This window comes from Chenopodium album, chromosome 13, assembly GCF_948465745.1.
Source record: "Chenopodium album chromosome 13, dcCheAlbu1.1, whole genome shotgun sequence".
Taxonomy (NCBI): Eukaryota; Viridiplantae; Streptophyta; class Magnoliopsida; order Caryophyllales; family Amaranthaceae; genus Chenopodium; species Chenopodium album.
This window is the reverse complement of record NC_137846.1, coordinates 28,377,399-28,395,083: the sequence shown is the minus strand read 5'-3', so window position 1 is coordinate 28,395,083 and position 17,685 is coordinate 28,377,399.

Sequence of the window (17,685 nt, the reverse complement as noted above, 5' to 3'; positions counted from 1 at the left end):
GAATGCATTTTACTTTTATTTGAGTCAAAAAGCTATGTTTGAATGTGTTTGACTTTCATTTGATTCAAATAGCTTTGTTGAATGCATTTGACTTTCATTTGCTTTAAAAAGCTTTAGTTGAATGTGTTTGACTTTCATTTGATTCAAATAGCTTTGTTGAATGCATTTGACTTTCATTTGAGTCAAAAACCTTTGTTTGAATATGTTTGACTTTCATTTGATTCAAATAGCTTTGTTGAATGCATTTGACTTTCATTTGCTTCAAAAAGCTTTGTTTGAATGTGCTTGACTTTCATTTGAGTCTAAAAGCTTTGTTGAATGCATTTGACTTTCATTTGCTTCAAAAAGCTTTGTTTGAATGTGTTTGACTTTCAATTCATTCAAAAAGCTTTGTTTGAATATGTTTTTTGTCATTTAATTCAAAACGCTTTGTTTGAATGTATTTGACTTTCATTTGATTCAAATAGCTTTGTTGAATGCATTTGACATTCATTTTCTTCAAAAAGTTTTGTTTGAATGTATTTGACTTTCATTTGATTCAAATAGCTTTGAGGAATGCATTTGACTTTCATTGAGTCAAAAGGCTATTTTTAAATGTGTTTGACTTTTATTTGATTCCAATAGCTTTTTTGAATGCATTTGACTTTCATTTGCTTCAAAAAGCTTTGTTGGAATGTGCTTGACTTTCATTTGAGTCTAAAAGCTTTGTTGAATGCATTTGACTTTCATTTGCTTCAAAAAGCTTTGTTTGAATGTGTTTGACTTTCAATTCATTCAAAAAGCTTTGTTTGAATATGTTTTTTGTCATTTAATTCAAAACGCTTTGTTTGAATGTATTTGACTTTCATTTGATTCAAATAGCTTTGTTGAATGCATTTGACATTCATTTTCTTCAAAAAGCTTTGTTTGAATGAATTTGACTTTCATTTGATTCAAATAGCTTTGTGGAATGCATTGACTTTCATTGAGTCAAAAAACTATTTTTAAATGTGTTTGACTTTTATTTGATTCCAATAGCTTTTTTGAATGCATTTGACTTTCATTTGCTTCAAAAAGCTTTGTTTGAATGTCTTTGTCTTTCATTTTATTAAAAAAGCTTTGTTTTAATCTGTTTGACTTTCATTTGATTCAAATAGCTTTGTTGAATGCATTTGACTTTCATTTTAGTCAAAAAGATTTGTTTGAAGGAGTTTAGGTTTCATTTTATTCAAATAGCTTTGTTGAATTCATTTGACGTTCATTTTCTTAAAAAAGATTTGTTAGAATGTTTTTGACTTTCATTTGATCTAAAAAGCTTTGTTTGAATGTGATTGACTTTTATTTGATTCAAATAGCTTTGTTGAATGCATTTGACTTTCATTTGCTTCAAAAAGCTTTGTTTGAATGTGTTTGACTTTCATTTATTCAAATAGCTTTAATGAATGCATTTGACTTTCATTTGCTTCAAAAAGCTTTGTTTGAATGTTTTTTACTTTCATTTGATTCAAATTGCTTTGTTGAATGCATTTGACTTTCAATTGTTTCAAAAAGCTTTGTTTCAATGTGGTTGACTTTCATTTGATTGAAATAGCTTTGATGAATGCATTTGACTTTCATTTAATTCAAAAAGCTTTTTTTGAATGTGTTTGACTTTCATTTGATTCAAATAGCTTTATTGAATGCATTTGACTTTCATTTGCTTCAAAAAGCTTTGTTTGAATGTGTTTGACTTTCATTTGATTCAAATATCTTTGTTGAATGCATTTGACTTTCATTTGCTTCAAAAAGCTTTTTTTGAATGTGTTTGACTTTCATTTGATTCAAATAGATTTGTTGAATGCATTTGACTTTCATTTGCTTCAAAAAGCTTTGTATGAATGTGTTTGACTTTCATTTGATTCAAATATCTTTGTTTAATGCATTTGACTTTCATTTGCTTCAAAAAGCGTCGTTTGAATGTGTTTAATTTTCATTTGATTCAAATAGCTTTTATTGAATGCATTTTACTTTCATTTGCTGCTAATAGCATTGTTTGAATGTGTTTGTTTTTCATTTGATTCAAATAGCTTTGTTGAATGCATTTGACTTTCATTTGCTTCAAAAAGCTTTGTTTAAATGTGTTTGACTTTCATTTAATTCAAATAGCTTTGTTGAATGCATTTGACTTTCATTTGAGTTTAAAACCTTTGTTTGGATGTGTTTGACTTTCATTTGACTCAAATAGCTTTGTTGAATGCGTTTGACTTTCATTTGCTTCAAAAAGCTTTGTTTGAATGTGTTTGACTTTTACTTGATTCAAATAGATTTGTTGAATGCATTTGACTTTCATTCGCTTAAAAACCTTTGTTTGAATGTGTTTAAATTTCATTTTATTCAAAAAGCTTTGTTTAAATCTGTTTGACATTCATTTGCTTCAAAAAGTTTGTTTGAATGTGTTTGACTTTCATTTTATTCAAATAGCATTGTTGAATGCATTTGACATTCATTTTCTTCAAAAAGCTTTGTTTAAATGTGTTTGACTTTTATTTGATTCAAATAGCTTTGTTGAATGCGTTTGACTTTCATTTGCTTCAAAAAGCTTTGTTTGAATTTGTTTGACTTTCATTTGATTCAAATAGATTTGTTAAATGCATTTGACTTTCATTTGAGTCAAAAACCTTCGTTTGAATGTGTTTGACTTTTATTTGATTAAAATAGCTTTGTTGAATTCATTTGACTTTCATTTGCTTTAAAAAGCTTAGTTTTAATGTGTTTGACTTTCATTTCATTCAATTAGCTTTGTTGAATGCATTTGACTTTCATTTGAGTCAAAAAGCTATGTTTGAATTTGTTTGACTTTCATTTGATTCAAATAACTTTGTTGAATGCATTTGACTTTCATTTGCTTCAAAAAGCTTTGTTTGAATGTGTTTGACTTTCATTTGATTCAAATAGCTTTATTGAATGCATTTGACTTTCATTTGCTTCAAAAAGCTTTGTTTGAATGTGTTTGACTTTCATTTGATTCAAATAGCTTTGTTGAATGCATTTGAATTACATTTGCTTCAAAAAGCTTTGTTTGAATGTGTTTGACTTTCATTTGATTTAAATAGCTTTGTTGAATGAGTTTGTTTGTCATTTGATTCAAATAGTTTTGTTGAATGCATTTAACTTTAATTTAATTCAAAACGCTTTGTTTGAATGTGTTTGACTTTCATTCGATTCAAATAGCTTTGTTGAATGCATTTGACATTCATTTTCTTCAAAAAGCTTTGTTTGAATGTATTTGACTTTCATTTGATTCAAATAGCTTTGTTGAATGCATTTTACTTTTATTTGAGTCAAAAAGCTATGTTTGAATGTGTTTGACTTTCATTTGATTCAAATAGCTTTGTTGAATGCATTTGACTTTCATTTGCTTTAAAAAGCTTTAGTTGAATGTGTTTGACTTTCATTTGATTCAAATAGCTTTGTTGAATGCATTTGACTTTCATTTGAGTCAAAAACCTTTGTTTGAATATGTTTGACTTTCATTTGATTCAAATAGCTTTGTTGAATGCATTTGACTTTCATTTGCTTCAAAAAGCTTTGTTTGAATGTGCTTGACTTTCATTTGAGTCTAAAAGCTTTGTTGAATGCATTTGACTTTCATTTGCTTCAAAAAGCTTTGTTTGAATGTGTTTGACTTTCAATTCATTCAAAAAGCTTTGTTTGAATATGTTTTTTGTCATTTAATTCAAAACGCTTTGTTTGAATGTATTTGACTTTCATTTGATTCAAATAGCTTTGTTGAATGCATTTGACATTCATTTTCTTCAAAAAGTTTTGTTTGAATGTATTTGACTTTCATTTGATTCAAATAGCTTTGAGGAATGCATTTGACTTTCATTGAGTCAAAAAGCTATTTTTAAATGTGTTTGACTTTTATTTGATTCCAATAGCTTTTTTGAATGCATTTGACTTTCATTTGCTTCAAAAAGCTTTGTTGGAATGTGCTTGACTTTCAATTGATTCATATAGCTTTGTTGAATGCATTTGACTTTCATTTGCTTCAAAAAGCTTTGTTTGAATGTGTTTGACTTTCAATTCATTCAAAAAGCTTTGTTTGAATATGTGTTTTATCATTTAATTCAAAACTCTTTGTTTGAATGTATTTGACTTTCATTTGATTCAAATAGCTTTGTTGAATGCATTTGACATTCATTTTCTTCAAAAAGCTTTGTTTGAATGAATTTGACTTTCATTTGATTCAAATAGCTTTGTGGAATCCATTGACTTTCATTGAGTCAAAAAACTATTTTTAAATGTGTTTGACTTTTATTTGATTCCAATAGCTTTTTTGAATGCATTTGACTTTCATTTGCTTCAAAAAGCTTTGTTTGAACGTCTTTGTCTTTTATTTTATTAAAAAAGCTTTGTTTTAATCTGTTTGACTTTCATTTGATTCAAATAGCTTTGTTGAATGCATTTGACTTTCATTTTAGTCAAAAAGATTTGTTTGAAGGAGTTTAGGTTTCATTTTATTCAAATAGCTTTGTTGAATTCATTTGACGTTCATTTTCTTAAAAAAGATTTGTTAGAATGTTTTTGACTTTCATTTGATCTAAAAAGCTTTGTTTGAATGTGATTGACTTTTATTTGATTCAAATAGCTTTGTTGAATGCATTTGACTTTCATTTGCTTCAAAAAGCATTGTTTGAATGTGTTTGACTTTCATTTATTCAAATAGCTTTAATGAATGCATTTGACTTTCATTTGCTTCAAAAAGCTTTGTTTGAATGTTTTTGACTTTCATTTGATTCAAATTGCTTTGTTGAATGCATTTGACTTTCAATTGCTTCAAAAAGCTTTGTTTCAATGTGGTTGACTTTCATTTGATTGAAATAGCTTTGATGAATGCATTTGACTTTCATTTAAGTCAAAAAGCTTTTTTTGAATGTGTTCGACTTTCATTTGATTCAAATAGCTTTGTTGAATGCATTTGACTTTCATTTGAATCAAAAAGCTTTGTTTGAATGTGTTTGACATTCATTTGATTTAAATAGCTTTGTTGAATACATTTGACTTTCATTTGAGTGAAAAACACTTGTTGGAATATGTTTGAGTTTCATTTGATTCAAATAGCTTTGTTGAATGCATTTGACATTCATTTTCTTCAAAAAGCTTTGTTTGAATGTGTTTGACTTTCATTTGATTCGAATAGCTTTATTGAATGCATTTGACTTTCATTTGCTTCAAAAAGCTTTGTTTGAATGTGTTTGACTTTCATTTAATTCAAATAGCTTTGTTGAATGCATTTGACTTTCATTTGCTTCAAAAAGCTTTGTTTGAATGTGGTTCACTTACATTTAATTGAAATAGCTTTGTTGAATGCATTTGACTTTCATTTGAGTCAAAAAGCTTTGTTTGAATTTGTTTCACTTTCATTTGATTCAAATAGCTTTGTTGAATGCATTTGACTTTCATTTGCTTCAAAAAGTTTGTTTGAATGTCTTTGACTTTCATTTGATTCAAATAGCTTTGTTGAATGCGTTTGACTTTCATTTGAGTCAAAAACCTTTGTTTGAATATGTTTGACTTTCATTAGATTCAAATAGCTTTGTTGAATGCATTTGACATTTATTTTCTTCAAAAAGCTTTGATTAAATGTGTTTGACTTTCAATTGATTCATATAGCTTTGTTGAATGCATTTGACTTTCATTTGCTTCAAAAAGCTTTGTTTGAATGTGTTTGACTTTCATCTATTCAAATAGCTATAATGAATGCATTTGACTTTCATTTGCTTCAAAAAGCTTTGTTTGAATGTTTTTGACTTTCATTTGATTCAAATAGCTTTGTTGAATGCATTTGACTTTCATTTGCTTCAAAAAGCTTTGTTTGAATGTCTTTGACTTTCATTTGATTCAAATAGCTTTGTTGAATGCATTTGACTTTCATTTGCTTCAAAAAGATTTGTTTGAATGTCTTTGACTTTCATTTGATTCAAATAGCTTTGTTGAATGCGTTTGACTTTCATTTGAGTCAAAAACCTTTGTTTGAATATGTTTGACTTTCATTAGATTCAAATAGCTTTGTTGAATGCATTTGACATTTATTTTCTTCAAAAAGCTTTGATTAAATGTGTTTGACTTTCAATTGATTCATATAGCTTTGTTGAATGCATTTGACTTTCATTTGCTTCAAAAAGATTTGTTTGAATGTGTTTGACTTTCATTTATTCAAATAGCTATAATGAATGCATTTGACTTTCATTTGCTTCAAAAAGCTTTGTTTGAATGTTTTTGACTTTCATTTGATTCAAATAGCTTTGTTGAATGCATTTGACTTTCATTTGCTTCAAAAAGCTTTGTTTGAATGTCTTTGACTTTCATTAGATTCAAATAGCTTTGTTGAATGCATTTGACATTTATTTTCTTCAAAAAGCTTTGATTGAATGTGTTTGACTTATATTTGATTCAAATAGCTTTATTGAATGCATTTGACTTTCATTTGCTTCAAAAAGCTTTGTTTGAATGTTTTTGACTTTCATTTGATTCAAATTGCTTTGTTGAATCCATTTGACTTTCAATTGCTTCAAAAAGCTTTGTTTCAATGTGGTTGACTTTCATTTGATTGAAATAGCTTTGATGAATGCATTTGACTTTCATTTAAGTCAAAAAGCTTTTTTTGAATGTGTTTGACTTTCATTTGATTCAAATAGCTTTGTTGAATGCATTTGACTTTCATTTGAATCAAAAAGCTTTGTTTGAATGTGTTTGACTTTCATTTGATTTAAATAGCTTTGTTGAATACATTTGACTTTCATTTGAGTGAAAAACACTTGTTTGAATATGTTTGAGTTTCATTTGATTCAAATAGCTTTGTTGAATGCATTTGACATTCATTTTCTTCAAAAAGCTTTGTTTGAATGTGTTTGACTTTCATTTGATTCGAATAGCTTTATTGAATGCATTTGACTTTCATTTGCTTCAAAAAGCTTTGTTTGAATGTGTTTGACTTTCATTTAATTCAAATTGATTTGTTGAATGCATTTGACTTTCATTTGCTTCAAAAAGCTTTGTTTGAATGTGGTTCACTTTCATTTAATTGAAATAGCTTTGTTGAATGCATTTGACTTTCATTTGAGTCAAAAAGCTTTGTTTGAATTTGTTTGACTTTCATTTGATTCAAATAGCTTTGTTGAATGCATTTGACTTTCATTTGCTTCAAAAAGCTTTGTTTGAATGTCTTTGACTTTCATTTGATTCAAATAGCTTTGTTGAATGCATTTGACTTTCATTTGAGTCAAAAACCTTTGTTTGAATATGTTTGACTTTCATTAGATTCAAATTGCTTTGTTGAATGCATTTGACATTTATTTTCATCAAAAAGCTTTGATTAAATGTGTTTGACTTTCAATTGATTCATATAGCTTTGTTGAATGCATTTGACTTTCATTTGCTTCAAAAAGCTTTGTTTGAATTTGTTTGACTTATATTTGATTCAAATAGCTTTATTGAATGCATTTGACTTTCATTTGCTTTAAAAAGCTTTGTTTGAATGTGTTTGACTTTCATTTGATTCAAATTGCTTTGTTGAATGCATTTGACTTTCATTTGAGTCAAAAACCTTTGTTTGAATGTGTTTGACTTTCCTTAGATTCAAATAGCTTTGTTGAATGCATTTGACATTTATTTTCTTCAAAAAGCTTTGATTGAATGTGTTTGACTTTCAATTGATTCATATAGCTTTGTTGAATGCATTTGACTTTCATTTGCCTCAAAAAGCTTTGTTTCAATGTGTTTGACTTTCATTTGATTCAAATAGCTTTGTTGAATTCATTTGACTTTCATTTGAGTTTAAAGGATTTGTTTGAATGTGTTTGACTTTCAGTTGATTCAAATAGCTTTGTTGATTTCATTTGACGTTCATTTTCTTTAAAAAGCTTTGTTTTAGTGTGTTTAACTTTCATTTGATTCAAATAGCTTTGTTGAATGCATTTGACTTTCATTTGCTTCAAAAAGATTTGTTTGAATGTGTTTGACTTTCATTTGATTAAAATAGATTTGTTTGAATGTGTTTGACTTTCATTTGATTCAAATAGCTTTGTTGAATGCATTTGACTTTCATTTGCTTCAAAAAGCTTTTTTTGAATGTGTTTGATTTTCATTTGATTTAAATAGCTTTGTTGAATACATTTGACTTTCATTTGAGTCAAAAACCTTTGTTTGAATATGTTTCACTTTCATTTGATTCAAATAGCTTTGTTGAATGCATTTGACATTCATTTTCTTCAAAAAGCTTTGTTTGAATTTGTTTGACTTTCATTTGATTCGAATTGCTTTATTGAATGCATTTGACTTTCATTTGCTTCAAAAAGCTTTGTTTGAATGTGTTTGACTTTCATTTGATTCAAATAGCTTTGTTGAATGCATTTGACTTTCATTCGCTTCAAAAAGCTTTGTTTGAATGTGGTTGACTTTCATTTGATTGAAATAGCTTTGTTGAATGCATTTGACTTTCATTTGAGTCAAAAACCTTTGATTGAATGTGTTCGACTTTCATTTGATTCAAATAGCTTTGTTGAATACATTTGACATTCATTTTCTTCAAAAAGCATTGTTTTAATGTGTTTGACTTTCAATTGATTCATATAGCTTTGTTGAATGCATTTGACTTTTAATTGCTTCAAAAAGCTTTGTTTGAATGTGTTTGACTTTCATTTGATTTAAATAGCTTTGTTGAATTCATTTGACTTTCATTTGAGTCAAAAAGATTTGTTTGAATGTGTTTGACTTTCAGTTGATTCAAATAGCTTTGTTGATTTCATTTGACGTTCATTTTCTTTAAAAAGCTTTGTTTGGATGTGTTTGACTTTCATTTGATTCAAATAGCTTTGTTGAATGCATTTGACTTTCATTTGCTTCAAAAAGATTTGTTTGAATGTGTTTAACTTTCATTTGATTCAAATAGCTTTGTTTGAATGTGTTTGACTTTCATTTGATTCAAATAGCTTTGTTGAATGCATTTGACTTTCATTTGCTTCAAAAAGCATTTTTTGAATGTGGTTGACTTCATTTGATTCAAATAGCTTTGTTGAATGGATTTAACTTTCATTTGAGTCAAAAACCTTTGCTTGAATGTGTTTGACTTTCATTTGATTCAAATAGCTTTGTTAAATACATTTGACATTCATTTTCTTCAAAAAGCATTGTTTGAATGTGTTTGTCTTTCATTTGATTCAAATAGCTTTGTTGAATGTATTTGACTTTCATTTGAGTCAAAAAGATTTGTTTGAATGTTTTTTACTTTCAATTGATTCATATAGCTTTGTTGAATGCATTTGACTTTCATTTGCTTCAAAAAGCTTTGTTTGAATGTGTTTGACTTTCATTTCATTCAAAAAGCTTTGTTTAAATCTGTTTGACTTTCATTTGATTCAAATAGCTTTGTTGAATGCAATTGATTTTCATTTGAGTCAATAAGATATGTTTGAATGTGTTTGACTTTCATTTTATTCAAATAGCTTTGTTGAATGCATTTGACTTTCATTTGAGTCAAAAACCTTTGTTTGAATGTGTTTGACTTTCATTTGATTCAAACAGCTTTGTTGAATGCATTTGACATTCATTTTCTTCAAAAAGCTTTGTTGGAATGTGTTTTGTTTTGTGTGTTTTTGTCCCTTGGGAGAGTTACAACTCGAAGACTTGTCCTGCGGGCTATGTACCTGCAAAATCAACGAAGACACCGATTGGGTGGTGCTCTGCCTCCAACGCTCAAGTTAGTAACTTGAAGGAGAATAAAAAGTGCGGAAATTTAGGTGGGGATCTGCTTGGATTCCAAGCTCAGGAGTTCTCTGATGAGAGAAAAAGTAGGATGTAATAAATGATAGTAAATTTCTGAATGTCCCCCAATTTGGGGGAATATCTCCCTATTTATAGGGTCATTGGGAAAAGTGCCCCTCCCTAGGTCATTTTGACCTAGGACTGATGGGCTGCGTCGCCAAAAAGCGGATTTTGGGGAATTGGGCCCTTGAAGGCCGCAATTCTACGAGAATATCTGGAGAGGCCACGTGTCAACTGGAGATTGGTCAAGGGTGACCTGCCAGCCTTTGACACGTGGCACCTCCTCATTGGTCCACATGTCTAGGGTAAAAATACCCTAAACATTTGCCCCTCACAGGTGGCACGTGGCAGGCCACGTGGCGCATGTGACACGTGTCAGCCAGTGAGAGATGAACAGTAAAAACGGCTAGTTTTTGACGGAGGTGACGGGGATTTCCACCGTTTCACCCCCTATAAATAGGGATTTACCCCCCCCCCCCCTTCTCTCCTCTTCATTTTTACATTCCTTGACTTTTTAAAGAGAGAACGAGAGAGGTGCTCTGATCCCGGTTGCGTTTAAGCAAGTTCAAGATTTCCGTGTGCTCTTTCGAAGTCACCCGGTCACCGGTTACTTTGCCGTTTTCAGATTTTCAAAACTCAAAGTAAGGTAACTATCCGTTTCCTTCTTTAAGTTTCCTTCTTTTTCTTTTTCTTTAGCCTGTATACACTCGTTTCCGGCTGTATACATTGATTTTCATAAATAAAATGGACTCTCCATTTGCACACACGGCACTGCCTAGGACGCTCAGCCGGTCACCAGGGACGGCTAAGTCTAGAACCGGGGGTGCCTTGTCTGGAGTTTCTGGAGTGCTTTGCTCATCTCCGGCTTCTTCCCTCTCTGTGTCTGTGCAGGACACAATGGCTAGAACCAAACAGACGGCTACCAAGCCCAGTAGGCGGCGCACTAGGGAAGTGCCCGCAGATGAAGTTGTGAAGGAGGAGGACTACGAGGCGGTTGAGCAAAGTAACTCAGATGAGGACACCCCGTCTACCTCCAGCAGTAACGATTCAAGGGGAGACGGTGAGGAGACCGCCTCCTCTCCAGACCAACCAAATAACTCAGCCGAGAAGGCTGCTGAAGAGTCGGAGGAATCCGGCTCTGATAAAGAGGACCTTGCTGAGGCTTATCGCCAAACAACAAAGAAAGAAATAAATCTGGATCCTACGAAAACCCGGATGAAGCCAGGAGACATCTCTCTTCTGAAAAGTGGCTTTGAGGCCTTCAAACAACAACACCCATTCGGGGAAGATTGGGATATTATGGTCCCTCCGCCTGATGTTGTACTAGCTTGGGGGGACGACATTGACAATGCGGACAATTACTTTGTCTGCTATGAGGCGGTGATAGAAGCCGGCCTCCGCTTCCCCCTCCACCGCGGCATCCGGAAAATTCTAAAGGGGTACGACTTGGGGGTGTGGCAGTTGACACCCAACTCCTGGGTCAATATCCTGAGCTACATTACCGCCTGCGAGCTCCAGGACATTGAGCCCAGTTTCACTGCATTCGCCCATATGCACTACCTCAAGAATGCCCCAGGCGGATACGGGGCGTGGTACACTATTTCCACGCTCCCGGAATACTTAATGACGTTGGACAAGGTGTCCAAGTGGGGAGGTTGGAAAGACAAGTGGTATCTAGTCTCCTCCCCTCATCTGAGAATGAACAAGATTCTCCGGCGCTACAATAAGGAGCCGGCTTTGGTGGGCCAGAAGTGTGTACGCCCAACTCTCACTACCAAAGCCCGGGAGCAGATAATAGAGTCGGAGTTCTTCAAGACAACCACTGAGCCCTTGGGGGATGGGTCTCATATAGTTGTTCCAAAAAACTGGATCCCCCATCCGGATTTCTTTGCGGACGAGAGATTTTTGTCCGCCTGCGGGTTAAGTCCTATGTTTCCACAGGGTAGATACACTCACCCACCCGGCGGTCTTCCGCCTGTAATTTTAATATTTTCATGCCTTGAACTTTTTCTCGTCCTAACACTTTTATGCTTTTCTGCAGCGGAAGCAAGGAAAATGGTAGACCCAGCCAAAACTCCGGCTAAGTCTGCGGCTCAGCTCCGCAAAGAACAAGTTTTGGCCAAGAAGGCTTCTATTGAGGCCAAGGAGGCCAAGAAAGGCGGGGTAAGATAAACTTCAACTTCTCTTGAATTTTTTCAAGCCTTTCCGAAACCGGATGACTAATGTTTTACTTGTATTTTTGCAGGCTTCAACTGGCATCCTCCCCCGCTCAATGACAAAGGTCTTAAAAAGACCAGGGGATGAGCAACTTCAAAAGTCGGCTGCCAAAGCCGGGATGAAGACAAGCTCATCGGTCTCCGGCTCGAATGCCAAAGACCGCCCAACAACCGGGGGAAAAGGCCCCAAGGCTATGGCGACTCTGAGTGAAAACTCAGAGAAGTCAAGTAAGAAAAAGCCGAATGCTACTGAAGCATCGAAGGGTGGCGAGCCACCCATGGTTGCAGGTGGTGCTGCAGTCGGAGGAGAGGAGCCGGCGAGGGCCGACTCTAAAGGTAAGATAGAGATTCCTTGGCCGCTTGATTTTATGCGCGTCAAGACTATGACCGACCCTTCCGGGGGTTCCGTGAGTAGCCGGCAAAGAATGAATGCCAAATATGCTGCTAGTCTCTCACCGAGTCCTTCTTATGGTGCAGATGCTACTTCTTGGCCCCCGGACTTGGCAGGGTTCGGCAAAAGAATGGTGAGGACTCTCACCCAGACGGAGAAGAACTCCGTGCCCAACCGCCACGAGGTCAACTTCGACCAAATTCTAGGGCAGCTGGCGGAGGTAAGTAGAACTTGCCCCTTATCTTTTCATTTCAATTCATTTCATTTTTCTTTTTTGTTGCTAAGTGTTTAATTTCCCGGATGACCTTGCACAGGTTATGGTCCGGGTGGATGGGCTTCGAGTGCCATTCCGGAAGAAGCAGGAAGAGGTAACTGATGCCAAGAGAAGGGCTCAACAAAATCTCAACTCTGCTGAATATGCATATAATATGTTTGATCTTGAGATTAAAGCACTGGAGTTGAAACAGGAGGAGCTGGTCAAGAGTTAAACGGCTGCTAATGATGCGGCTAATAACCGGATCAACAAACTGGAGCTCTAGCTGCAAAATGCCAACTCAGACCTCAAGGCCTTGGAGGGAGCAGACAAGGAGAATGCTGAACTCAGGCAGGATAAATCTCGGCTGGTTGCCGAGATTGTCAGCTTGAAAAATCAGCACCAAGAAGAGCTCAAGGCTGAGCAGGAGCGGCTCATCAAGGAGAATGAGCGGGATAATGAGATCCGCCTCCGGATGGCCTGGGGGATTCTCTACCCTGAGGTAGACTTTGATGTCTACAAGCTGAGGTATGACTACGCCACTGCGGCGTATGATGCCAAGGTTCTTGGGGATCCTGCTCCGCCTCGGTTCAAGCCCTGGGCAGCGGAGAATGGCGCTGAGGTCTCGGACACTGAGGAGCCGGACCTTGATGAGATAATGAAGGAATTGGGCACCAAGGACAGCCAGCCTGAAGAGGCTGTGGTTTCGGAGGAAGTTCCTTCTACATCCCAGGCCCAGCCGGACCAGCCCCAAGAGTAGCTCTCCTCCATTTCTGCGGCAGTATGCCAATCATTTTCTTTTCCGGCCTGTGTGCTGAGTACTTGTGTAATTTTTGTTGTTTTTCTGTATACCAGATGTAGATCCGGCTAACATTCATGCCTGGCCTTGAGCCAGTTTAATTGATGAAGTATTCCGACTCAGTCGATTTTTCTTACACTAGCACTATTTTTCAAGTTTTTCAGTTTTTCGATCTTGCATATATACTCAATATATACTTGTGATCTTGCATGCCTTATGAAAAGTATGCAACAGGTACCAATCCGGCTGTCCTTGCCCCTGGACGGCTGTGTGGTTGGTTTAATCTGAAAAAGGATTGATTGTCTTGGAAACTTCTCATACTTAAAAGAGTATGGGATGTTTGTAAGACAATCAATCACAATAGTGATTGCCCCAAACCAAGTACACAGCCGGTCAAATGACAGGCATACAACCTCTGCCCCAGTCGGTATCAAACCGCCTGGATATTCTTTTATAGTCATTACGCAAAGAGGTTTTGCCCCAATAAGGGGAGTGCGCAACTTGAAGATAAAATTATCCTAAGTAAGAGGTTATGACGGTACTCCGGCTGATGCTTGAGAACATCCGGAGTTTTTACGACCAAAAATTACTTTAGAAGAAAAAGTTTAGTCAGACAGCTATGAGTTGGCTAATTTAGCCGTTTAATCTTTGCCGCCTGCGTGGGTATATAGAACGAGCAAGGTGGCTGTTCTCTGCAACGATTGCACCCGGAGGGGTGTCGCCAGATGCCTATATCATAACAGGATAGACGAATTTGTAAAAAAGACAACCATCTGGCCTTTGGCCTCTGGTCTAGTTGGAGACCGGCTGCATAGCCACTAGGCGGTTTTGTGCTTAGCTTAAGGATCCGGCCATTGGCCTCTTGTCACCATGGACTTTTGATTTTGAATACTAAGTGTCAAACTTAGTTTTTTTATCTGGCCATTGGCCTCAAGTTATTCACATAGTAATTTTGTAACTAAACTTTACAATGCTAGTATGGGTAAACCCAGACGGAAATAAAAAGACAATAAATGAAACAAAAGCATTTCTCATTAACACTTCTTGTTACAAAAACTTTTACAATACTTAGAAGTAGTACTTTTTTTAAGTTATCTACATTCCAAGTTCTAGGCAGACGTCTACCTTCTGGGGTTTCCAGGCGGTATGTGCCATCCCTAACTTCTTCATAAATCCGGTAGGGGCCTTCCCAATTAGGAGTTAGCTTTCCAAGCTCATTGGCCCTACCGGTTGCCTCCATTTTCCGTAACACAAAATCATCCACTTTCAAAGGGAGTTTGTGCACTCTTTTGTTGTAGGCTCTCGTCATTCTCAGACGGTATATCTCATGTCGCAGGGCAGCATTGCCCCTGCGTTCTGGGAGGGAGTCCAATGCTAGCCGCATGGCCTCCCAATTTGCCTCTTCATCATAGAGCATCACTCTGAGCGTAGGCTCATAGTGTTCAATGGGCAAAACGGCTTCAGCTCCGTATACCATGAGAAATGGGGTTTCTCCGGTTGACCCCTTGGCAGTTGTCCGGATGGCCCATAAGACATGAATTAACTCTTCAGCCCATAAACCACCGGCTCTTTCAATTTTCTTTTTGATGCCGTCTTTCAATCCACACCCCATATGGTATTTGAGGACGGCCGACTGAGGCAAAGTAACTTGAGATACCTTAATCTCCTAACCAAGTCTTGAGCTGAGGCGTCTCAAACTGAGGGCCGTTGTCAAATACCATAGACATAGGTACCCCAAACCGGATCAGGCCGTTGTCAAATACCATAGACATAGGTACCCCAAACTGAGGGCCGTTCTTCCAGATGAAAGAGATGACATCCTTTGTCTTGATATTCTTAACTGCCTCCGCATCCACCCATTTGGTGAAATAGTCCACAGCCACCAAGATATAGCGTTTTCCGCCTGGAGCAGGCGTATAAGGACCCAAAATGTCCATGCCCCATTTAGCAAACGGGACTGGGCTGTGGATTGCCGTCAGATCAGTAGCCGGGCGATGTATTAGCTTGCCAAACCTTTGGCATTTATCACATTTCTTCACAAATTCTTTGGCGTCTGCCTCAAGGGTAGGCCAAAAATAATGCCGCCCAGCTCTAACGGCTAGGGACTTGCCGCCTATATGGGAGGCGCAAAATCCCGCATGCAGCTCTTCGAGAACCTCTTTCCCCTTCTCTGGGGTAACACACTTCAACAAGGGCTTGAGAAATCCAGCCTTGAAGAGTTCTCCGTTTCTCAACTCGAAGTTAGCTGCTCTCTTTTTCATGACGGCTGCCTCCTGAGGTGAATCAGGGAGCGTACCGTCTGCAAGATACGCCCGGATGCCATCCATCAAAGTAGAACTTCGATCCAGAATTCCAATGGGCTCTTCATAAATACTTCTTTTTTCAAGAACTTCCCAAAAGACTGACCGAGGCGTATCATGGCAGGCGAATGATGCCAACTTTGACAGCGCATCCGCCGGGTGGTTATCTGACCGGGGCACTTGATTCAATCTGAATTCCTCAAGTGTTCCGGCCTCATCTTTGACAGCCTGAAGATATTTGATCATAGCCGGATGGGTCGCTTCATAAGTGCCCTCATACTGGCTAACAACCAACTGAGAAACAGAATGGGCGTCAATCTTTGTTGCCCCGGCCGCCTTACACATGCGGATTTCGGCTAGCAGGGCTTCATACTCTGCCTCGTTATTTGAGGCCTGAAACTTGAACCGTAGTGCATACTCATACTTATCTCCTTCTGGAGATTCACAAACAATGCTTGCACCACAGCCGTTCTTTATAGAGCTCCCATCTACATACACCTTCCAAACCTGATCAATATTATCCGGGAGGATCGGACGAGTCATTTCAACAATGAAGTCGGCAAACGCCTAACCTTTCACTGCTTTCCTTGGTTCGTAGGAGATTTCAAGACTTTGCATTTCTATAGCCCACTTCAACATTCTTCCGGATGACTCCAGAGTAGACATTGGCCGCTTGAGGGGCTGGTCGGTGTAAATTACAACCGGATGTGCCAGAAAGTATGGCTTCAACTTTTTGAAGGCCATATATAAAGCAAGACCAAATTTTTCCACCATGGGGTACCGGAGTTCAGCATTTTTCAACACATGGCTAATGAAATATACCGGGAGCTGAGTACCGTCTCGTTCAGCAAGGAGAACGGCACTGAGGGCATGGTCCGAGACGGCTAAGTACATGTACAACTTCTCTCTAGGAAAAGGACTAACAAGTCTTGGCAAAGAGTGCAAGTGTTCTTTCAATTTTTGGAAGGCCGCCTCAGCATCATTCCCCCATTCAAATCTAGTCTTCTTCCTGATTGCTTGGAAGAAGTAAAGGCATTTGTCGCCTGACCGGCTGAGGAATCTTCCCAATGCGGCCAGGCAACCGATAAGTCTCTGTACTTCCTTAACAGTGCGGGGTGACTTCATGTCAATTACCGCCTGTATCTTCTCAAGGTTAGCCTCTATCCCCCTTTGATCAATCAGGAATCCGAGAAACTTCCCAGACTCAACACCAAAGACGCATTTCTTAGGATTTAACATAACCTTATGTCGCCTGAGTGTGGTGAAGGTTTCTCAGAGATCAGCAAGGTGATCCGCCTGCTGCTTGGATTTAACTATCATGTCATCAATATATGCCTCTACGTTCCTCCCAATTTGACTAATGAAGACTGTATTAATCATCCGTTGGAACGTAGCTGGCGCATTCTTCAAGCCAAACGGCATCACAGTATAACAGAATAGCCCCTGATCAGTGACGAAGGCCGTCTTTTCTTGATCTTTTTCCACAGGGGTATCTGATGGAAGCCGGAATAGGCATCCATAAAACTCATCAAGGCATGACCGGCTGTTGAATCAACCAAGCTGTCAATTTTTGGAAGTGGATAACTATCCTTTGGGCATGCCTTGTTGAGATATGTGTAGTTTACACACATCCGCCAGGTACCATTCGGCTTCTTTACAAGCACAACGTTTGCCACCCAGTCAGGGAAATTACAAGGCCGAATGAACCTGGCATCTAACAGCTTTTTTACTTCGGCAGCTGCCGCCTGACTTCTTTCCTCACCGTGGTTCCTCTTCTTTTGCCGGATGGGCTTCATTTTTGGATCCACGGCGAGTTTGTGGACAGCGAGATCCGGGTTGATGCCTGGCATCTCTTCCACTTCAAAGGCAAACACATCTTTGAATTTTTTCAACAAAAGGTGCAGGTCTGCACCCAGAACAGCATTAGCAACCGTCCCAACCTT